Below are 21,839 nucleotides of genomic sequence, written 5' to 3'. Positions count from 1 at the left end.
GGTGTATTAATAACTGTGTCAGTCTCTGGTGGTGTATTAATAACTCAGTCAGTCTCTGGTGGTGTATTAATAACTGTGTCAGTCTCTGGTGGTGTATTAATAACTTAGTCAGTCTCTGGTGGTGTATTAATAAATTAGTCAGTCTCCGGTGGTGTATTGATAACTCAGTCAGTCTCTGGTGGTGTATTAATAACTTAGTCAGTCTCTGGTGGTGTATTAAAAAATTAGTCAGTCTCTGGTGGTGTATTAATAACTTAGTCAGTCTCTGGTGGTGTATTAATAACTTAGTCAGTCTCTGGTGGTGTATTAATAAATTAGTCAGTCTCCAGTGGTGTATTGATAACTCAGTCAGTCTCTGGTGGTGTATTAATAACTGTGTCAGTCTCTGGTGGTGTATTAATAACTGTGTCAGTCTCTGGTGGTGTATTAATAACTTAGTCAGTCTCTGGTGGTGTATTAATAACTGTGTCAGTCTCTGGTGGTGTATTAATAACTCAGTCAGTCTCTGGTGGTGTATTAATAACTGTGTCAGTCTCTGGTGGTGTATTAATAACTTAGTCAGTCTCTGGTGGTGTATTAATAACTGTGTCAGTCTCTGGTGGTGTATTGATAACTCAGTCAGTCTCTGGTGGTGTATTAATAACTCAGTCAGTCTCTGGTGGTGTATTAATAACTCAGTCAGTCTCTGGTGGTGTATTAATAACTGTGTCAGTCTCTGGTGGTGTATTAATAACTCAGTCAGTCTCTGGTGGTGTATTAATAACTGTGTCAGTCTCTGGTGGTGTATTAATAACTTAGTCAGTCTCTGGTGGTGTATTAATAAATTAGTCAGTCTCCGGTGGTGTATTGATAACTCAGTCAGTCTCTGGTGGTGTATTAATAACTTAGTCAGTCTCTGGTGGTGTATTAATAAATTAGTCAGTCTCTGGTGGTGTATTAATAACTTAGTCAGTCTCTGGTGGTGTATTAATAACTTAGTCAGTCTCTGGTGGTGTATTAATAAATTAGTCAGTCTCCGGTGGTGTATTGATAACTCAGTCAGTCTCTGGTGGTGTATTAATAACTGTGTCAGTCTCTGGTGGTGTATTAATAACTGTGTCAGTCTCTGGTGGTGTATTAATAACTTAGTCAGTCTCTGGTGGTGTATTAATAACTGTGTCAGTCTCTGGTGGTGTATTAATAACTCAGTCAGTCTCTGGTGGTGTATTAATAACTGTGTCAGTCTCTGGTGGTGTATTAATAACTTAGTCAGTCTCTGGTGGTGTATTAATAACTGTGTCAGTCTCTGGTGGTGTATTAATAACTGTGTCAGTCTCTGGTGGTGTATTAATAACTCAGTCAGTCTCTGGTGGTGTATTAATAACTTAGTCAGTCTCTGGTGGTGTATTAATAACTTAGTCAGTCTCTGGTGGTGTATTAATAACTGTGTCAGTCTCTGGTGGTGTATTAATAACTCAGTCAGTCTCTGGTGGTGTATTAATAACTCAGTCAGTCTCTGGTGGTGTATTAATAACTGTGTCAGTCTCTGGTGGTGTATTAATAACTCAGTCAGTCTCTGGTGGTGTATTAATAACTGTGTCAGTCTCTGGTGGTGTATTAATAACTTAGTCAGTCTCTGGTGGTGTATTAATAACTGTGTCAGTCTCTGGTGGTGTATTAATAAATTAGTCAGTCTCTGGTGGTGTATTAATAACGGTGTCAGTCTCTGGTGGTGTATTAATAACTTAGTCAGTCTCTGGTGGTGTATTAATAACCGAGTCAGTCTCTGGTGGTGTATTAATAACTTAGTCAGTCTCTGGTGGTGTATTAATAACTGTGTCAGTCTCTGGTGGTGTATTAATAACTGTGTCAGTCTCTGGTGGTGTATTAATAACTTAGTCAGTCTCTGGTGGTGTATTAATAACTTAGTCAGTCTCTGGTGGTGTATTAATAACTTAGTCAGTCTCTGGTGGTGTATTAATAACTTAGTCAGTCTCTGGTGGTGTATTAATAACTTAGTCAGTCTCTGGTGGTGTATTAATAACTTAGTCAGTCTCTGGTGGTGTATTAATAACTTAGTCAGTCTCTGGTGGTGTATTAATAACTTAGTCAGTCTCTGGTGGTGTATTAGCTGTAGGGGTATAGAGCTGTAGGGGTATAGGGATGACCTACAGAGCTGTAGGGATAGAGGGATGACCTACAGAGCTGTAGGGGTATAGGGATGACCTACAGAGCTGTAGGGGTATAGGGATGACCAACAGAGCTGTAGGGGTATAGGGATGACCAACAGAGATGTAGGGGTATAGGGATGACCTACAGAGCTGTAGGGGTATAGGGATGACCTACAGAGCTGTAGGGGTATAGGGATGACCAACAGAGCTGTAGGGGTATAGGGATGACCTACAGAGCTGTAGGGGTATAGGGATGACCTACAGAGCTGTAGGGGTATAGGGATGACCAACAGAGCTGTAGGGGTATAGGGATGACCAACAGAGCTGTAGGGGTATAGGGATGACCTACAGAGCTGTAGGGGTATAGGGATGACCTACAGAGCTGTAGGGGTATAGGGATGACCTACAGAGCTGTAGGGGTATAGGGATTACCGACAGAGCTGTAAGGGTATAGGGATGACCAACAGAGCTGTAGGGATAGAGGGATGACCAACAGAGCTGTAGGGATAGAGGGATGACCTACAGAGCTGTAGGGGTATAGGGATGACCTACAGAGCTGTAGGGATAGAGGGGTGACCTACAGAGCTGTAGGGATAGAGGGATGACCAACAGAGCTGTATGGATAGAGGGATGACCTACAGAGCTGTAGGGATAGAGGGATGACCGACAGAGCTGTAGGGATAGAGGGATGACCAACAGAGCTGTAGGGATAGAGGGATGACCTACAGAGCTGTAGGGATAGAGGGATGACCTACAGAGCTGTAGGGATAGAGGGATGACCAACAGAGCTGTAGGGATAGAGGGATGACCTACAGAGCTGTAGGGGTATAGGGATGACCTACAGAGCTGTAGGGGTATAGGGATGACCTACAGAGCTGTAGGGATAGAGGGATGACCTACAGAGCTGTAGGGGTATAGGGATGACCTACAGAGCTGTAGGGGTATAGGGATGACCTACAGAGCTGTAGGGGTATAGGGATGACCTACAGAGCTGTAGGGGTATAGGGATGACCAACAGAGCTGTAGGGGTATAGGGATGACCTACAGAGCTGTAGGGGTATAGGGATGACCTACAGAGCTGTAGGGGTATAGGGATGACCTACAGAGCTGTAGGGGTATAGGGATTACCGACAGAGCTGTAAGGGTATAGGGATGACCAACAGAGCTGTAGGGATAGAGGGATGACCAACAGAGCTGTAGGGATAGAGGGATGACCTACAGAGCTGTAGGGGTATAGGGATGACCTACAGAGCTGTAGGGATAGAGGGGTGACCTACAGAGCTGTAGGGATAGAGGGATGACCTACAGAGCTGTATGGATAGAGGGATGACCTACAGAGCTGTAGGGATAGAGGGATGACCAACAGAGCTGTAGGGATAGAGGGATGACCTACAGAGCTGTAGGGGTATAGGGATGACCTACAGAGCTGTAGGGATAGAGGGATGACCAACAGAGCTGTAGGGATAGAGGGATGACCTACAGAGCTGTAGGGGTATAGGGATGACCTACAGAGCTGTAGGGGATAGGGATGACCGACAGAGCTGTAGGGGATAGGGATGACCAACAGAGCTGTAGGGATAGAGGGATGACCTACAGAGCTGTAGGGATAGAGGGATGACCTACAGAGCTGTAGGGATAGAGGGATGACCAACAGAGCTGTAGGGATAGAGGGATGACCTACAGAGCTGTAGGGATAGAGGGATGACCGACAGAGCTGTAGGGATAGAGGGATGACCAACAGAGCTGTAGGGATAGAGGGATGACCTACAGAGCTGTAGGGATAGAGGGATGACCTACAGAGCTGTAGGGATAGAGGGATGACCAACAGAGCTGTAGGGATAGAGGGATGACCTACAGAGCTGTAGGGGTATAGGGATGACCTACAGAGCTGTAGGGGTATAGGGATGACCTACAGAGCTGTAGGGATAGAGGGATGACCTACAGAGCTGTAGGGGTATAGGGATGACCAACAGAGCTGTAGGGGTATAGGGATGACCAACAGAGCTGTAGGGGTATAGGGATGACCTACAGAGCTGTAGGGGTATAGGGATGACCTACAGAGCTGTAGGGGTATAGGGATGACCAACAGAGCTGTAGGGGTATAGGGATGACCTACAGAGCTGTAGGGGTATAGGGATGACCTACAGAGCTGTAGGGGTATAGGGATGACCAACAGAGCTGTAGGGGTATAGGGATGACCTACAGAGCTGTAGGGGTATAGGGATGACCAACAGAGCTGTAGGGGTATAGGGATGACCTACAGAGCTGTAGGGGTATAGGGATGACCAACAGAGCTGTAGGGGTATAGGGATGACCAACAGAGCTGTAGGGGTATAGGGATGACCTACAGAGCTGTAGGGGTATAGGGATGACCTACAGAGCTGTAGGGGTATAGGGATTACCGACAGAGCTGTAAGGGTATAGGGATGACCAACAGAGCTGTAGGGATAGAGGGATGACCAACAGAGCTGTAGGGATAGAGGGATGACCTACAGAGCTGTAGGGGTATAGGGATGACCTACAGAGCTGTAGGGATAGAGGGGTGACCTACAGAGCTGTAGGGGTATAGGGATGACCTACACAGCTGTAGGGATAGAGGGATGACCTACAGAGCTGTAGGGATAGAGGGATGACCTACAGAGCTGTAGGGATAGAGGGATGACCTACAGAGCTGTAGGGATAGAGGGATGACCTACAGAGCTGTAGGGATAGAGGGATGACCTACAGAGCTGTAGGGATAGAGGGGTGACCTACAGAGCTGTAGGGATAGAGGGATGACCTACAGAGCTGTAGGGATAGAGGGATGACCTACAGAGCCGTAGGGATAGAGGGATGACCTACAGAGCTGTAGGGATAGAGGGATGCCCTACAGAGCTGTAGGGATAGAGGGATGACCTACAGAGCTGTAGGGATAGAGGGGTGACCAACAGAGCTGTATGGTTGGAAGGATCACCAACAGCATTGATGTGGTATATATGGTATATAGGGATGCATCGCAGTGCTAGAGGCGTCACTACAGACATGGGTACGATCCCAGGCTGTGTCGCAGCCGGCCGCGACTGGGAGACCCATGAGGCGGCGCACATTTGGCCCACGTCGTCCTGGTTAGAGGAGGGTTTGGCCTGCCGGGATGTCCTTGTCCTATCGCGCTCCAGCGACTCCTTGTGGCGAGCCGGGCACATGCACGCTGGCTTCGGTTGCCAGCTGTACGGTTTCCTCCAACACATTGGTGTGTCTGTCTTCCGGATAAAAGAAGCAGTGTGTCAAGAAGCAGTGCTGCTTGGCGTGGTCGTGTTACGGAGGACGTATGGCTCTTTACATTCGCCTCTCCCCAGTCCGTACAGGTGTTGCAGCGATGGGACAAAACTATAACTACCAGTTGGATACCTCAAAATTGGGGAGAAATAGGGTTTGTTTTCTCAGACTGAGACAGTCCTATTATTACATATCATATACATTACAGTTGTTCTTACAGAGTCAACCCCATAAGTCCTGAAAGGTCTTAGTCTATGACCATGCATCACATTAATGTTGCTGACCAAGAGACAGTGATCATCATTTGATTTTACGCTGGTCTCTCTCTCTCTCTCTCTCTCTCTCTCTCTCTCTCTCTCTCTCTCTCTCTCTCTCTCTCTCTCTCTCTCTCTCTCTCTCTCTCTCTCTCTCTCTCTCTCTCTCTCTCTCTCTCTCTCTCTCTCTCTCTCTCTCTCTCTCTCTCTCTCTCTCTCTCTCTCTCTCTCTCTCTCTCTCTCTCTCTCTCTCTCGGAGAAGAGTCCCCTAAGCAAGCTGGTCCTGGGGCTCTGTTCACAAACAAGCCCCACGACAGCAATGCAATTAGACCCAACACAAAAGAGAATAACTTAACACATTGGAAAGAATGAACAAAAAAACTGAGCAAACTAGAATGTGATTTCAGTGACAGATACACAGTGACAGAATACCTGACCACTGTGACTGACCCGAAATTAAGGAGAGAGCCACACTGCAATATGAAAATAAGAGAGGCAGAGGGAGGAAAAGAGAGATAGAAGGAGTGGTAGGGAGGGAGGGGGGGAGGGAGGAGGGAGAGATAGATACAATGAGACAGATGTAGTTTTCTCAAGAGCATGTGGATGTCAACCTCGCTGTGATCTGCTATGTAGAGTGAGCACCCAGCACCACACCCCTTGTCATATATCTGTTGCTCTCTGACTCCCTTCTACTTCCTATTCCTGCCTCGTCCGTCCAGGTGGCCTCATTCCGACGGGCAGCAGTGGGAAGACATGAGGCCAACCAAACACACACACACACACACACACACACACACACACACACACACACACACACACACACACACACACACACACACACACACACACACACACACACACACACACACACACACACACACACACACACACACACACACACACACACACACACACACACACACACACACAGCCAGGCAGGCAGACGAGGGGCCAGATGGAGGGATGAGTGTCCCTGCCCCTTTCCGCACCCGTTGTATCACAGCTCCATGGAGCTCCTGCCTCAACCTGCCCACCCCGAAGTGTCCGTTAATAACTCCCCGTTCCAAGCCACTCACCACCTAACTGCATGTATGAGACAATCATCTCAGCCCTGGCCCGGCCGCTTATAAAGAACATGTGAACAGAATCCTAAATGTACTCGGGAAAGAAGTGGGAGGAAAGGATGAGATTGTGTCTTCAGGGTATGGATGGAGGAGGAAGAGTGAAAGACGAGGAGGAGAAGGAGAGGTGTGAGGAGATCTAGGGGTCACACTTGAGCAGGCTGAATGAGTCTGAGTCTCTGTGTTACTAATGTGTGTGATCAGGAGATCAATTATACGGCTTGAGAGCGGAGAGGAGGAGGAGGAGGAGGAGGAGGAGGAGGAGGAGGGAGGGGAGGGGAGGGGACTCATCCAACCTCTAACATTAGGAGGGAGATGTTGGCACAGTATATGAAGCTTACCAAAGCCAGAGTTTACACTGCAGACACACTGCTTATAGTCCAGAGATTACAGTATGGGTTGCATGATACATACAGCAATACCATCACCCTTTACCCACATTCATAGATATTTTCACCATATTGTAGACTCAGTTGGCAGTTGGTACACGGTTCACTCTTGATGAACATATTGTATGTACTCAGCGAAGCACAGGGAGTTGGTCCATACCTGTGGTCTCCTAGACTGCATGCGTTTGGTTTTTAAACATGATTCTCTCTGTATGACATTGTAGTTAATGAGTAATAGGAGATACATAACCCAGTCCACAACCTAGTTGAACATTATTTCACATGGAATGTTAATTAAGAAATAGGAACGTAGAAAAAGCATTACTGACTAGATGAGGAGGGGGGAAAGTATGTTATGTACGTTTTTGAAAAGTGTATTGTTTCATTTGAATATATTTTATTGTAGTCTCGTGGGACCAGACAATTCTGTCGCTGAACATTAAATCTGACATGTAAGATGACTTGTATTGTAGTACCTTATTATTCTTTTTATTATTATTATATGTAGAATATTTATCTCAGTGTTGCCACTTCAGAGTGTATCCATTGTCTTGTATCTGTTCAGACTGCATACAGTACTCTTAAACACTCTAGCTATAACCTCACTACCTATAATTACCTTTGTTGTTGACCAGGTAGATCATCATGTTAGATTTACTGTTTATTAGACTGGGGGATTCATGACAGTTAAACAACTCTGTAATACTGTCATCAGGGGTGTGTTTATAAACTCTTAGCTTTAGATGTTTATAAACTCTTAGCTTAAGCTGTTTCTAAACTCTTAGCTTCAGATGTTTCTAAACTCTTAGCTTTAGATGTTTATAAACCCTTAGCTTCAGATGTTTCTAAACTCTTAGCTTTAGATGTTTATAAACCCTTAGCTTCAGATGTTTCTAAACCCTTAGCTTTAGATGTTTATAAACCCTTAGCTTTAGATGTTTATAAACTCTTTAGAATAGATAAAGATATCTAGATGTTCTAAATGGTCTGTACAATATAATGTCACACTACGGTATGTATACTTGTAGGTGTATACTAGCTCATGTTACACCACGTACAGTAGAAGTCAGAAGTTTACATACACTGAGGTTGGAATCATTTTTTTTATTTTCTTTTTTATTTCACCTTTATTTAACCAGGTAGGCTAGTTGAGAACAGGTTCTCATTTGCAACTGCGACCTGGCCAAGATAAAGCATAGCAGTGTGAACAGACAACACAGAGAAAACTCATTTTTCAACACCTCCACAAATGTCTTGTTAACAAACTATAGTTTTGGCATGTCGGTTAGGACATCTACTTTGGGCATGACACAAGTAATTTTTCCAACAATTGTTTACAGACAGATTATTTCAATTATAATTCACTGTATCACAATTCCAGTGGGTCAGAAGTTTGCATAAACTAAGTTCACTGTGCCTTTAAGCAGCTTGGAAAATTCCCCAAAATGATGTCACGGCTTCAGGAGCTTCTGATAGGCTAATTGACATTATTTGAGTCAATTGGAGGTGTATGTCACGCCTTGGTCATTGTATTTTGTGTTTTTGTTATATGTTTGGGTAGGCCAGGGTGTGACATGGGTTTATATGTTGTTTTCGTATTGGGGTTTGTATTATTTGGGATCGCGGCTGATTAGGGGTGTTGTTAGGTTTGGCTGCCTGCCTGAGTCGATTCTCAATCAGAGTCAGGTGCTTATCGTTGTCTCTGATTGGGAACCGTATTTAGGGAGCCATAGTTTCGCTTTGTATTTCGTGGGTGATTGTTCCTGTCTCTGTGTTGTGGTCACCAGATAGGCTGTAATTAGTTTCACGGTCCGTTCTGTTGTTTTTGTATTTAGTTTCAGTTATTTCATGTATCGTCACTTTTTCATTCATTAAAGTCATGAGTAACCAACACGCTGCATTTCGGTCCGACTCTCTTCTTTCAACAGACGAACGCCGTTACAGTGTACCTGTGGATGTATTTCAAGGCCTTCCTTCAAACTCAGTGCCTCTTTGCTTGACATCATGGGAAAATCAAAAGAAATCAGCCAAGACCTCAGAAAAATAATTGTAGACCTCGACAAGTCTGGTTCATCCTTGGGAGCAATTTCCAAACACCTGAAGGTACCACGTTCATCTGTACAAACAATAGTACGCAAGTATAAACACCATGGGACCACGCATTCTGCATACTGCTTAGGAAGGAGTGGTATGCTCCTAGAGATGAATGTATTTTGGTGCAAAAAGTGCAAATCAATCCCAGAACAACAGCAAAGGACCTTGTGAAGATGCTGGAGGAAAGAGGTACAAAAGTATCTATATGTCATGCAGGTGAAAGAGGACCCAAAAAGCGACTTAACAGAAACAGAGTTTATTTAAGTCCAAACAGGGAATAACAGAAATCCTCTAGTCTGTAGAGGGGAATAACTGGAGAAGCGGCCACAGACTGCAGGTCGCTTCGGGTAGGCGCAGGCCGTAGTAGACAGAGACACCTGCTCACACGCAGCATCTGATGAAGGCAAAAAACACGACAGGACAGGGCGATACACAATCACAGCAAAAACACGACAGGACAGGGCGAAACGCAATCACAGCATGGTGAATACTAAACAAGGAACCGACGGGACAGGAACGGAACACAAAGGAATAAATAGGGACTCTAATCAGGGGAAAGGATCGGGAACAGGTGTGGGAAGACTAAATGATGATTAGGGGAATAGGAACAGCTGGGAGCAGGAACGGAACGATAGAGAGAAGAGAGAGCGAGAGAGTGAGAGGGGGAGGGGGAGAGAGAGGGATAGAAAGAGGGAAAGAACCCAATAAGACCAGCAGAGGGAAACGAACAGAATGGGGAGCACAGGGACAAGACATGATAATAAATGACAAACATGACAGTACCCCCACTCACCGAGCGCCTCCTGGCGCACTCGAGGAGGAATCCTGGCGGCAACGGAGGAAATCATCGATGAGTGAACGGTCCAGCACGTCCCGAGACGGAACCCAACTCCTCTCCTCAGGACCGTAACCCTCCCAATCCACTAAGTATGTTGAGAACGCATGTCCATGATCTTATGTACCTTGTAAATAGGTGCGCTTCGACAAGGACGGGAGGGGGAGGGAAGACGAACGGGGGTGCGAAGAAAGGGCTTAACACAGGAGACATGGAAGACAGGATGGACGCGACGAAGATGTCGCGGAAGAAGCATACAGCGACAGGATTGACGACCTGGGAGACACGGAACGGACCAATGAACCGCGGAGTCAACTTACGAGAAGCTGTCGTAAGAGGAAGGTTGCGAGTGGAAAGCCACACTCTCTGGCCGCAACAATACCTTGGACTCTTAATCCTGCGTTTATTGGCGGCTCTCACAGTCTTCCCCGCAGACAAAGGCAGACCGGTAATGAAGTCTAAGGCGATGTGAGACCATGGTCGAGAAGGAATGGGGAGCGGTCTGAGACGACCGGCAGGAGGAGAGTTACCCGACTTAGTCTGCGCGCAGTCCGAACAAGCAGCCACGAAACGGCGCGTGTCACGCTCCTGAGTCGGCCACCAAAAGCGCTGGCGAATAGACGCAAGAGTGCCTCGAACACCGGGATGACCAGCTAACTTGGCAGAGTGAGCCCACTGAAGAACAGCCAGACGAGTGGAAACAGGAACGAAAAGGAGGTTACTAGGACAAGCGCGCGGCGACGCAGTGTGCGTGAGTGCTTGCTTAACCTGTCTTTCAATTCCCCAGACTGTTAACCCGACAACACGCCCATAAGGAAGAATCCCCTCGGGATCAGTAGAAGCCACAGAAGAACTAAACAGACGGGATAAGGCATCAGGCTTGGTGTTCTTGCTACCCGGACGGTAAGAAATCACAAACTCGAAACGAGCGAAAAACAACGCCCAACGAGCTTGACGGGCATTAAGTCGTTTGGCAGAACGGATGTACTCAAGGTTCTTATGGTCTGTCCAAACGACAAAAGGAACGGTCGCCCTCCAACCACTGTCGCCATTCGCCTAGGGCTAATGGCGAGCAGTTCACGGTTACCCACATCATAGTTGCGCTCAGATGGCGACAGGCGATGAGAAAAATAAGCGCAAGGATGAACCTTATCGTCAGACTGGAAGCGCTGGGATAGAATGGCTCCCACGCCTACCTCTGAAGGTCAACCTCGACAATGAATTGTCTAGTGACGTCAGGAGTAACGAGGATAGGAGCGGACGTAAAACGTTCTTTTAGAAGATCAAAAGCTCCCTGGGCGGAACCGGACCACTTAAAACACGTCTTGACAGAAGTAAGAGCTGTGAGAGGGGCAGCAACTTGACCGAAATTACGAATGAAACGCCGATAGAAATTAGCGAAACCTAAAAAGCGCTGCAACTCGACACGTGACCTTGGAACGGGCCAATCACTGACAGCTTGGACCTTAGCGGAATCCATCTGAATGCCTTCAGCGGAAATAACGGAACCGAGAAAAGTAACGGAGGAGACATGAAAAGAGCACTTCTCAGCCTTTACGTAGAGACAATTCTCTAAAAGGCGCTGTAGAACACGTCGAACGTGCTGAACATGAATCTCGAGTGACGGAGAAAAAATCAGGATATCGTCAAGATAGACAAAAACAAAGATGTTCAGCATGTCTCTCAGAACATCATTAACTAATGCCTGAAAAACAGCTGGCGCATTGGCGAGACCGAACGGCAGAACCCGGTACTCAAAATGCCCTAACGGAGTGTTAAACGCCGTTTTCCACTCGTCCCCTCTCTGATGCGCACGAGATGGTAAGCGTTACGAAGGTCCAACTTAGTAAAGCACCTGGCTCCCTGCAGAATCTCGAAGGCTGATGACATAAGGGGAAGCGGATAACGATTCTTAACCGTTATGTCATTCAGCCCTCGATAATCCACGCAGGGGCGCAGAGTACCGTCCTTCTTCTTAACAAAAAGAACCCCGCCCCGGCCGGAGAAGAAGAAGGCACTATGGTACCGGCGTCAAGAGACACAGACAAATAATCCTCGAGAGCCTTACGTTCGGGAGCCGACAGAGAGTATAGTCTACCTCGAGGAGGAGTGGTCCCCGGAAGGAGATCAATACTACAATCATACGACCGGTGAGGAGGAAGGGAGTTGGCTCGGGACCGACTGAAGACCGTGCGCAGATCATGATATTCCTCCGGCACTCCTGTCAAATCGCCAGGTTCCTCCTGAGAAGTAGGGACAGAAGAAACAGGAGGGATGGCAGACATTAAACACTTCACATGACAAGAAACGTTCCAGGATAGGATAGAATTACTAGACCAATTAATAGAAGGATTATGACATACTAGCCAGGGATGACCCAAAACAACAGGAGTAAACGGTGAACGGAAAATCAAAAAGAAATAGTCTCACTGTGGTTACCAGATACTGTGAGAGTTAAAGGTAGTGTCTCAAATTTGATACTGGGAAGATGACTACCATCTAAGGCAAACATGGGCGTAGGCTTGTCTAACGGTCTGAAAGGAATGTTATGTTTCCGAACCCATGCTTCGTCCATGAAACAACCCTCAGCCCCAGAGTCAATCAAGGCACTGCATGTAGCACCCGAACCGGTCCAGCGTAGATGGACCGACATAGTAGTACAAGATCTAGATGAAGAGACCAGAGTAGTAGCGCTCACCAGTAGCCCTCCGCTTACTGATGGGCTCTGGCCTCTTACTGGACATGAATTAACAAAATGTCCAGCAACTCCGCAATAGAGGCACAGGCGGTTGGTGATCCTCCGTTCCCTCTCCTTAGTCGAGATGCGAATCCCTCCCAGCTGCATGGGCTCAGTCTCAAAGCCAGAGGAGGGAGATGGTTGCGATGCGGAGCAGGGAAACACCGTTGATGCGAGCTCTCTTCCACGAGCCCGGTGACGAAGATCTACCCGTTTCTATGCGGATGGCGAGAGCAATCAAAGAGTCCACATCTGAAGGAACCTCCCGGGAGAGAATCTCATCCTTAACCACTGCGTGGAGTCCCTCCAGAAAACGAGCGAGCAGCGCCGGCTCGTTCCACTCACTAGAGGCAGCAAGAGTGCAAACTCAATAGAATAATCCGTTATGGACCGTTCACCTTGGCATAAGGAAGCCAGGGCCCTAGAAGCCTCCCTACCAAAAACTGAACGGTCAAAAACCCGAATCATCTCCTCTTTAAAGTTCTGGAACTTGTTAGAGCAATCAGCCCTTGCCTCCCAGATAGCTGTGCCCCATTCTCGAGCCCGGCCAGTAAGGAGTGAAATGACGTAAGCAACCCGAGCTCTCTCTCTAGAGTATGTGTTGGGTTGGAGAGAGAACACAATCTCACACTGCGTGAGAAAGGAGCGGCACTCAGTGGGCTGCCCGGAGTAGCAAGGTGGGTTATTAACCGTAGGTTCTGGAGGCTCGGCAGGCCAGGAAGTAACAGGTGGCACGAGACGTAGACTCTGGAACTGTCCAGAGAGGTCGGAAACCTGAGCGGCCAGGTTCTCCACGGCATGGCGAGCAGCAGACAATTCCTGCTCGTGTCTGCCGAGCATGGCTCCTTGGATCTTGACGGCAGTGTAACGAGCGTCTGAAGTCGCTGGGTCCATTCCTTGGTCGGTTCCTTCTGTCATGCAGGTGAAAGAGGACCCAAAAGCGACTTAACAGAAACAGAGTTTATTTAAGTCCAAACAGGGAATAACAGAAATCCTCTAGTCTGTAGAGGGGAATAACTGGAGAAGCGGCCACAGACTGCAGGTCGCTGGGTAGGCGCAGGCCGTAGTAGACAGAGACACCTGCTCACACGCAGCATCTGATGAAGGCAAAAACACGACAGGACAGGGCGATACACAATCACAGCAAAAACACGACAGGACAGGGCGAAACGCAATCACAGCATGGTGAATACTAAACAAGGAACCGACGGGACAGGAACGGAACACAAAGGAATAAATAGGGACTCTAATCAGGGGAAAGGATCGGGAACAGGTGTGGGAAGACTAAATGATGATTAGGGGAATAGGAACAGCTGGGAGCAGGAACGGAACGATAGAGAGAAGAGAGAGCGAGAGAGTGAGAGGGGGAGGGGGAGAGAGAGGGATAGAAAGAGGGAAAGAACCCAATAAGACCAGCAGAGGGAAACGAACAGAATGGGGAGCACAGGGACAAGACATGATAATAAATGACAAACATGACACTATATCCACATTTAAACAAGTCCTATATCGCTCAGCAAGGAAGAAGCCACTGCTCCCAAAACCACTATAAAAAAAAGCCAGACTACGGTTTGCATCTGCACATGGGGACAAAGATCATACTTTTTGGAGAAATGTCCTCTGGTCTGATGAAACAAAAATAGAACTGTTTGGCCATAATGACCATTGTCATGTTTGGAGGAAAACGGGGGGAGGCTTGTGTAACGGATGTGAAACGGCTAGCTTAGTTGTCACGAATCCCGTTTCCTGAGTCTGTTTTTTGCCTGTGTTCTGTCCTGGAGTGTTTTTTTTCCGGCGTCCTGGAACGCACCCTGTCTGGTTGCCGTGCAATGTAGCCAGTTGGGAGTTCTGATTACCCGCACCTGTATCCCATCAGCTATCTGCACACCTGGTCGTGATCATCATCTCTCCTCTTCATAAGCCCGGACCTGACATCCATTCCCTGCCGGATCGTTAGCCATGAACAGTATGTTGTGCCAGAGTATCAGCCTCAAGTTGGATAGAATTGGTTTTGTTGTTTTTTACGTATTGCTTGCCTTAAACTTACCTCCGTTTGTTCTGTCTTCAGTTACTCACCCCAATCATTTATCCCATTCCAGCCTAGTCGTCGGAGGATTCCGCTACCCCATTGGATCCACCTATTTACTCCCATCAACTCACCACCGCTGCCTGCTACGCCACCTGGATATATCTACCCATTCACATTCACTTGTAAATAAATACTCACCTTCTTCCTACTCTCCTTGTCCTGGTCTGCTTCTGGGTTCGATTTTGAAAGAACGTGACATTAGTTAGCGGTGGTGCGCGCTAAATAGCGTTTCAATCGGTCACGTCACTTGCTCTGAGACCTTGAAGTAGTTGTTCCCCTTGCTCTGCAAGGGCCTAGGCTTTTGTGGAGCGATGGGTAACGATGCTTCTTGGGTGACTGTTGTTGATGTGTGCAGAGGGTCCCTGATTCGCGCCCGGGTATGGGTGAGGGGATGGTCTAAAGTTATACTGTTACACTTGCAAGCTGAAGAACACCATCCCAACCGTGAAGCACAGGGGTGGCAGCATCATGTTGTGGGGGTGCTTTGTTGCAGGAGGGACTGGTGCACTTCACAAAATAGATGGCATCATGAGGTAGGAAAATGATGTGGATATATTGAAGCAACATCTCAAGACATCAGTCAGGAAGTTATAGCTTGGTCGCAAATGGGTCTTCCAAATGGACAATGACACCAAGTATACTTCCAAAGTTGTGGCAAAATGGTTTAAGGACAAAGTCAAGGTTTTGGAGTGGCCATCACCAAGCCTTGACCTCAATCCTATAGAAGATTTGTGGGCAGAACTGAAAAGTGTGTGTGAGCAAGGAGGCCTACAAACCTGACTCAGTTACACCAGCTCTGTCAGGAGGAGTGGGCCAAAATTCACCCAACTTATTGTGGGAAGCTTGTAGAAGACTACCCAAAATGTTTGACCCAAGTTAAACAATTTAAAGGCAATGGTACCAAATACTAATTGAGTGTAATTAAGTTTGTAAACTTATGACCCACTAGGAATGTGATGAAATAAATAAAATCTGAAAGAAATCGTTCTCTCTGACATTTCACATTCTTAAAATAAAGTGGTGATCCTAACTGACCTAAGACAGGGAATTTTTACTATGATTAAATGTCAGGAATTGTGAAAAACTGAGTTTAATTGTATTTGGCTAAGGTGTATGTAAAAATTCGACTTCAACTGGATACAGTAAAATGTATACTTAATAATGTTACACTATGGTATGTATGTATACTTGTAGGTGTATACTTGCTCATGTTATACCATGTATACAGTAATTGCAGATGTGTACTCGATAATGTCACACTTTGTATACTTGTAGATACACACTAGATAAGATTTCCTTCTATGTGTTTGTATATGGGCTTGAAAACCTTTCCTGATGCTTCACCAACAAGATAAACTCTCTGTGTTTCAGGGGCCAGGTTCCCTCCAAGGCTGAACACAATTATTTAGGAATCGCCAAAACACTGGATATGTACGGAGTCGATCTTCACCCTGTGTTTGTAAGTAGTCACATGCGCCGAATACAACCGGTGTAGGTAGACCTTACAGTGAAATGCTTACTTACAAGCCCCTAACCAACAATGCAGTTTTAAAAAATACAGATAAGAATAAGAAATAAAAGTAACAAAACATTAAAATAACAATAGCGAGACTATGTACAGGGGGTACCAGTACAGAGTCAATGAGATGCTTGTTAGAGCTGTATTCTGTGGTTTATCACGATCACATTGCCTTGATAATGTGCTTTCTTATTGTCCTAGTCTCTTTGTGTATGGAGAGATGACTATTTTACTCTTTTATTATGCTTTGACACATACGTTAATATCTTTACTGCGTGTTATCTCTGGTTGGGACATAGTATGTAAATTGTGCTTGGAATAATACCTATTATTGTGGTGTGTTTCAGGGTGAGAATCAATCTGAATACTTCCTGGGGTTAACACCTATTGGAGTTGTTGTTTACAAGAACAAAACACAGGTTGGGAAGTATTTCTGGTAGGTATTGTTTTTGGATGATTTGTATATACATTGTAGGAGTAAATAAGGAATATGATAGTTTGCTATTTCCACTATCACAATTATCAACGGACTTGCTGGCGTTGGTGCGAAAGGGCTGGGTTTTGATGAATTAACAAGTTGTGGGTGTGTCGATGCTTGGCCCCTCACTGGCCAATCAGAATGTACTCCATGGCTAAATAATTGGTTACCTTAAGTTGTGTATTTACAGTCTTTTATGTATTGCTTTATAGTTTGTTAAATGGCTTACAGAAACTAAATAACACAATGTAAACTATCTTTGCTAAATATGTTAACTTGAACCCAATCTAAGTAATTGCATGGCTTCAATAGCATTCACACTGATATAGGTGTAGGTCTACTGTAAATTGTATTATGGCTGAGCATCGACATGCCAAACATTGTCAATAAACAAGATTCAATAAATAATTGATAAAGCCTAAAAAGAGAGCAAATATTTTGATTGAAATTTGAAATGAATCGACAACTTGTTTTAAATAGGCTATGTGTAAATACACTTACAGACACCATCATTTCTCCCCGTGAGCATATCATTTTAAAACAATGCAGACTATAGAGGGTGTTACTCACGTCCCAATGTTTCACAGTAGCTGGACAAAGATCCAATATAAAGAGAAAGGGAGAACGTCCACTCACCGTTATACTGCTCCCAAATATGAATATATGTGGAACCATCTTACAGATCAGATCTCATTCACCCATCTCCAGCATCTGCATTGCAAGCTTGCCACAGACGTTGCCACACCATTAAACCAGGAAAGGTAAATCATTCTAATAACTTTGGTTGTAATAAAATGTCACGAAAAACAACCAATCAGTTTTTTTAAACAACAATAAATAAACGTGAAATGTAATGATATCATGAAATCGCCCGGATAAAAAAGAAAGGCATTGCTGTTGAACCAGCCTTTGTTATAGTAGGCCTAAAGGAGGGTTTGGGTTTTGAACAAATGAAACTGAAAACAAGCCATTTTTACAGGTTACAGATAACTTATGAGGTTCACTGGTGCAGTCTGGGATGGCTGGGTGACCTGGCCCTGGTATTCAGAGGTTCTCATCTCTCGTTTCAGGATGGACATGTAGCCTACATCATGGAGGGGTTTTTACGCATGCCCAAAACGGGACCTGCATGGCTAAAATAATGTGGGCCTGCCTACAATGTATAGATAAAAAGGGAATGTCACTGTTTTAAATTCTCAAACATGATATTTTAATACATCTTTGGTGATTAAGATTTATTTACAAGTGGTCTCAGGGGCCAGTCTTAACTACTTTGCGATTGCATTGAGCAGAAAAAATAACTTAATTGAGAGGAGTGGAGGCTATACTTGGTTTTTAATCAAATAAAACAAAATGAAAACATTTGTTTTTTATGTTTCTAAATACGAAGTATACAGGCACCAAAAGCACATTAGGCTACTCTTGTTCCATGCACATATGTGCATTGTGCGTCATGGCTTGATAGGCTGTTTCCACTGTCTAAATTCATGGCATAACCAACCTGCATTACCGCTAAAAATAGCTTTTGGTTGGTCTTAAATATCTCTACCATTGCTGCCTGAAATTAGCAGTTTGGATAATCTTTTTAAGGATACACCTTTGTCACATGTGCCAAATACAACAGGTGTAGACTTACAGTGAAATGCTGAATACAACAGGTGTAGACTTTACAGTGAAATGCTGAATACAACAGGTGTAGACTTTACAGTGAAATGCTGAATACAACAAGTGTAGACTTTACAGTGAAATGCTGAATACAACAGGTGTAGACTTTACAGTGAAATGCTGAATACAACAAGTGTAGACTTTACAGTGAAATGCTGAATACAACAGGTGTAGACTTTACAGTGAAATGCTGAATACAACAGGTGTAGACTTTACAGTGAAATGCTGAATACAACAAGTGTAGACTTTACAGTGAAATGCTGAATACAACAGGTGTAGACTTTACAGTGAAATGCTGAATACAACAGGTGTAGACCTTACAGTGAAATGCTTACTTACGAGCCCTTAACCAACAAGTTACTACCCCTTAATCAGGGATAGGTGTCCCGTCAACGGGACAGTTGTAAATCATGCAGTGCCTTGTGTCAGGATCGCAGATTTTAGAGAAACAACAAATGTCGGTGCATATAAGTGTCTTATATCAGCTGAAAGCTTACATTCTTGTTAATATAACTGCACTGTCCAATTTACAGTAGCTATTACTGTGAAAACATGCCATGCTATTGTTTGAGGAGCGCTCCTAACAACAAAACACTTTTTTCACTGCGATATGTTTGATAAATTCACCATTGCAGGTGAAATGTGTACTTACATTCTCAAATCTTGCTCTGATTTATTTTCCAAAGGGTCCCAGATATAACAAGAAGTGTCGTTTTGTTAGATAAAATTATTTTTCATACCCTAAAAAGGTCCATATAGCATGCACGATCGATTTAGAATTTCCACTCGTTCAATTTGCAATGAAAGGAATCTGTGAAAATCTAACCCTAAACGTTGTATCAACCAGTCAAATCACGTTAATATTTATTCCTCAGAGTTCCAAGAATGTAACCAGACTTCACTATATCATTAGGTGTGTAGTATATCCTATAGGACACCATATCAGAGATCCTAGAACATAACCAGACTTCACTATATCATTAGGTGTGTAGTATATCCTATAGGACACCATATCAGAGATCCTAGAACATAACCAGACTTCACTATATCATTAGGTGTGTAGTATATCCTATAGGACACCATATCAGAGATCCTAGAACATAACCAGACTTCACTATATCATTAGGTGTGTAGTATATCCTATAGGACACCATATCAGAGATCCTAGAACATAACCAGACTTCACTATATCATTAGGTGTGTAGTATATCCTATAGGACACCATATCAGAGATCCTAGAACATAACCAGACTTCACTATATCATTAGGTGTGTAGTATATCCTATAGGACACCATATCAGAGATCCTAGAACATAACCAGACTTCACTATATCATTAGGTGTGTAGTATATCCTATAGGACACCATATCAGAGATCCTAGAACATAACCAGACTTCACTATATCATTAGGTGTGTAGTATATCCTATAGGACACCATATCAGAGATCAAATCAAATCAAATCAAATTTATTTATATAGCCCTTCGTACATCAGCTGATATCTCAAAGTGCTGTACAGAAACCCAGCCTAAAACCCCAAACAGCAAACAATGCAGGTGTAAAAGCACGGTGGCTAGGAAAAACTCCCTAGAAAGGCCAAAACCTAGGAAGAAACCTAGAGAGGAACCGGGCTATGTGGGGTGGCCAGTCCTCTTCTGGCTGTGCCGGGTAGAGATTATAACAGAACATGACCAAGATGTTCAAATGTTCATAAATGACCAGCATGGTCAAATAATAATAAGGCAGAACAGTTGAAACTGGAGCAGCAGCACAGTCAGGTGGACTGGGGACAGCAAGGAGCCATCATGTCAGGTAGTCCTGGGGCACGGTCCTAGGGCTCAGGTCCTCCGAGAGAGAGAAAGAAAGAGAGAATTAGAGAGAGCATATGTGGGGTGGCCAGTCCTCTTCTGGCTGTGCCGGGTGGAGATTATAACAGAACGTGGCCAAGATGTTCAAATGTTCATAAATGACCAGCATGGTTGAATAATAGTAAGGCAGAACAGTTGAAACTGGAGCAGGAGCATGGCCAGGTGGACTGGGGACAGCAAGGAGTCCTCATGTCAGGTAGTCCTGGGACATGGTCCTAGGGCCCAGGCCAGTTGAAACTGGAGCAGCAGCATGGCCAGGTGGACTAGGGACAGCAAGGAGTCATCATGTCAGGTAGTCCTGGGGCATGGTCCTAGGGCTCAGGTCCTCCGAGAGAGAGAAAGAAAGAGAGAAGGAGAGAATTAGAGAACGCACACTTAGATTCACACAGGACACCTGAATAGGATAGGAGAAGTACTCCAGATAAACAAACTGACCCTAGCCCCCCGACACATAAACTACTGCAGCATAAATACTGGAGGCTGAGACAGGAGGGGTCAGGAGACACTGTGGCCCCATCCGAGGACACCCCCGGACAGGGCCAAACAGGAAGGATATAACCCCACCCACTTTGCCAAAGCACAGCCCCCACACCACTAGAGGGAAATCTTCAACCACCAACTTACCATCCTGAGACAAGGCCGAGAGATCCTAGAACATAACCAGACTTCACTATATCATTAGGTGTGTAGTATATCCTATAGGACACCATATCAGAGATCCTAGAACATAACCAGACTTCACTATATCATTAGGTGTGTAGTATATCCTATAGGACACCATATCAGAGATTCTAGAACATAACCAGACTTCACTATATCATTAGGTGTGTAGTATATCCTATAGGACACCATATCAGAGATCCTAGAACATAACCAGACTTCACTATATCATTAGGTGTGTAGTATATCCTATAGGACACCATATCAGAGATCCTAGAACATAACCAGACTTCACTATATCATTAGGTGTGTAGTATATCCTATAGGACACCATATCAGAGATCCTAGAACATAACCAGACTTCACTATATCATTAGGGGTGTAGTATATCCTATAGGACACCATATCAGAGATCCTAGAACATAACCAGACTTCACTATATCATTAGGTGTGTAGTATATCCTATAGGACACCATATCAGAGATCCTAGAACATAACCAGACTTCACTATATCATTAGGGGTGTAGTATATCCTATAGGACACCATATCAGAGATCCTAGAACATAACCAGACTTCACTATTTCATTAGGGGTGTAGTATATCCTATAGGACACCAAATTTGGTCAGAGAGCGACGCCTTCATGGCACGCCGACGACGCGGGTGATCTTCACTTGATCAACTGTAACTTTGTCAAATAAGCACACATCGGGGTCAAGCAAAGCTG

General features: G+C 45.0%; 1 pseudogene; it reads left to right on the top strand.

Annotated features, from left to right (window-relative positions):
• The window catches only part of LOC124000468, a 125,427-nt pseudogene that overhangs the window by 60,564 nt on the left and 43,024 nt on the right, over nt 1-21,839 (top strand).

Source organism: Oncorhynchus gorbuscha, linkage group LG16, assembly GCF_021184085.1.
Source record: "Oncorhynchus gorbuscha isolate QuinsamMale2020 ecotype Even-year linkage group LG16, OgorEven_v1.0, whole genome shotgun sequence".
Classification (NCBI taxonomy): Eukaryota; Metazoa; Chordata; class Actinopteri; order Salmoniformes; family Salmonidae; genus Oncorhynchus; species Oncorhynchus gorbuscha.
The sequence above is the reverse complement of the archived record's forward strand: the minus strand, read 5'-3'. Positions and strand labels throughout refer to the sequence as shown.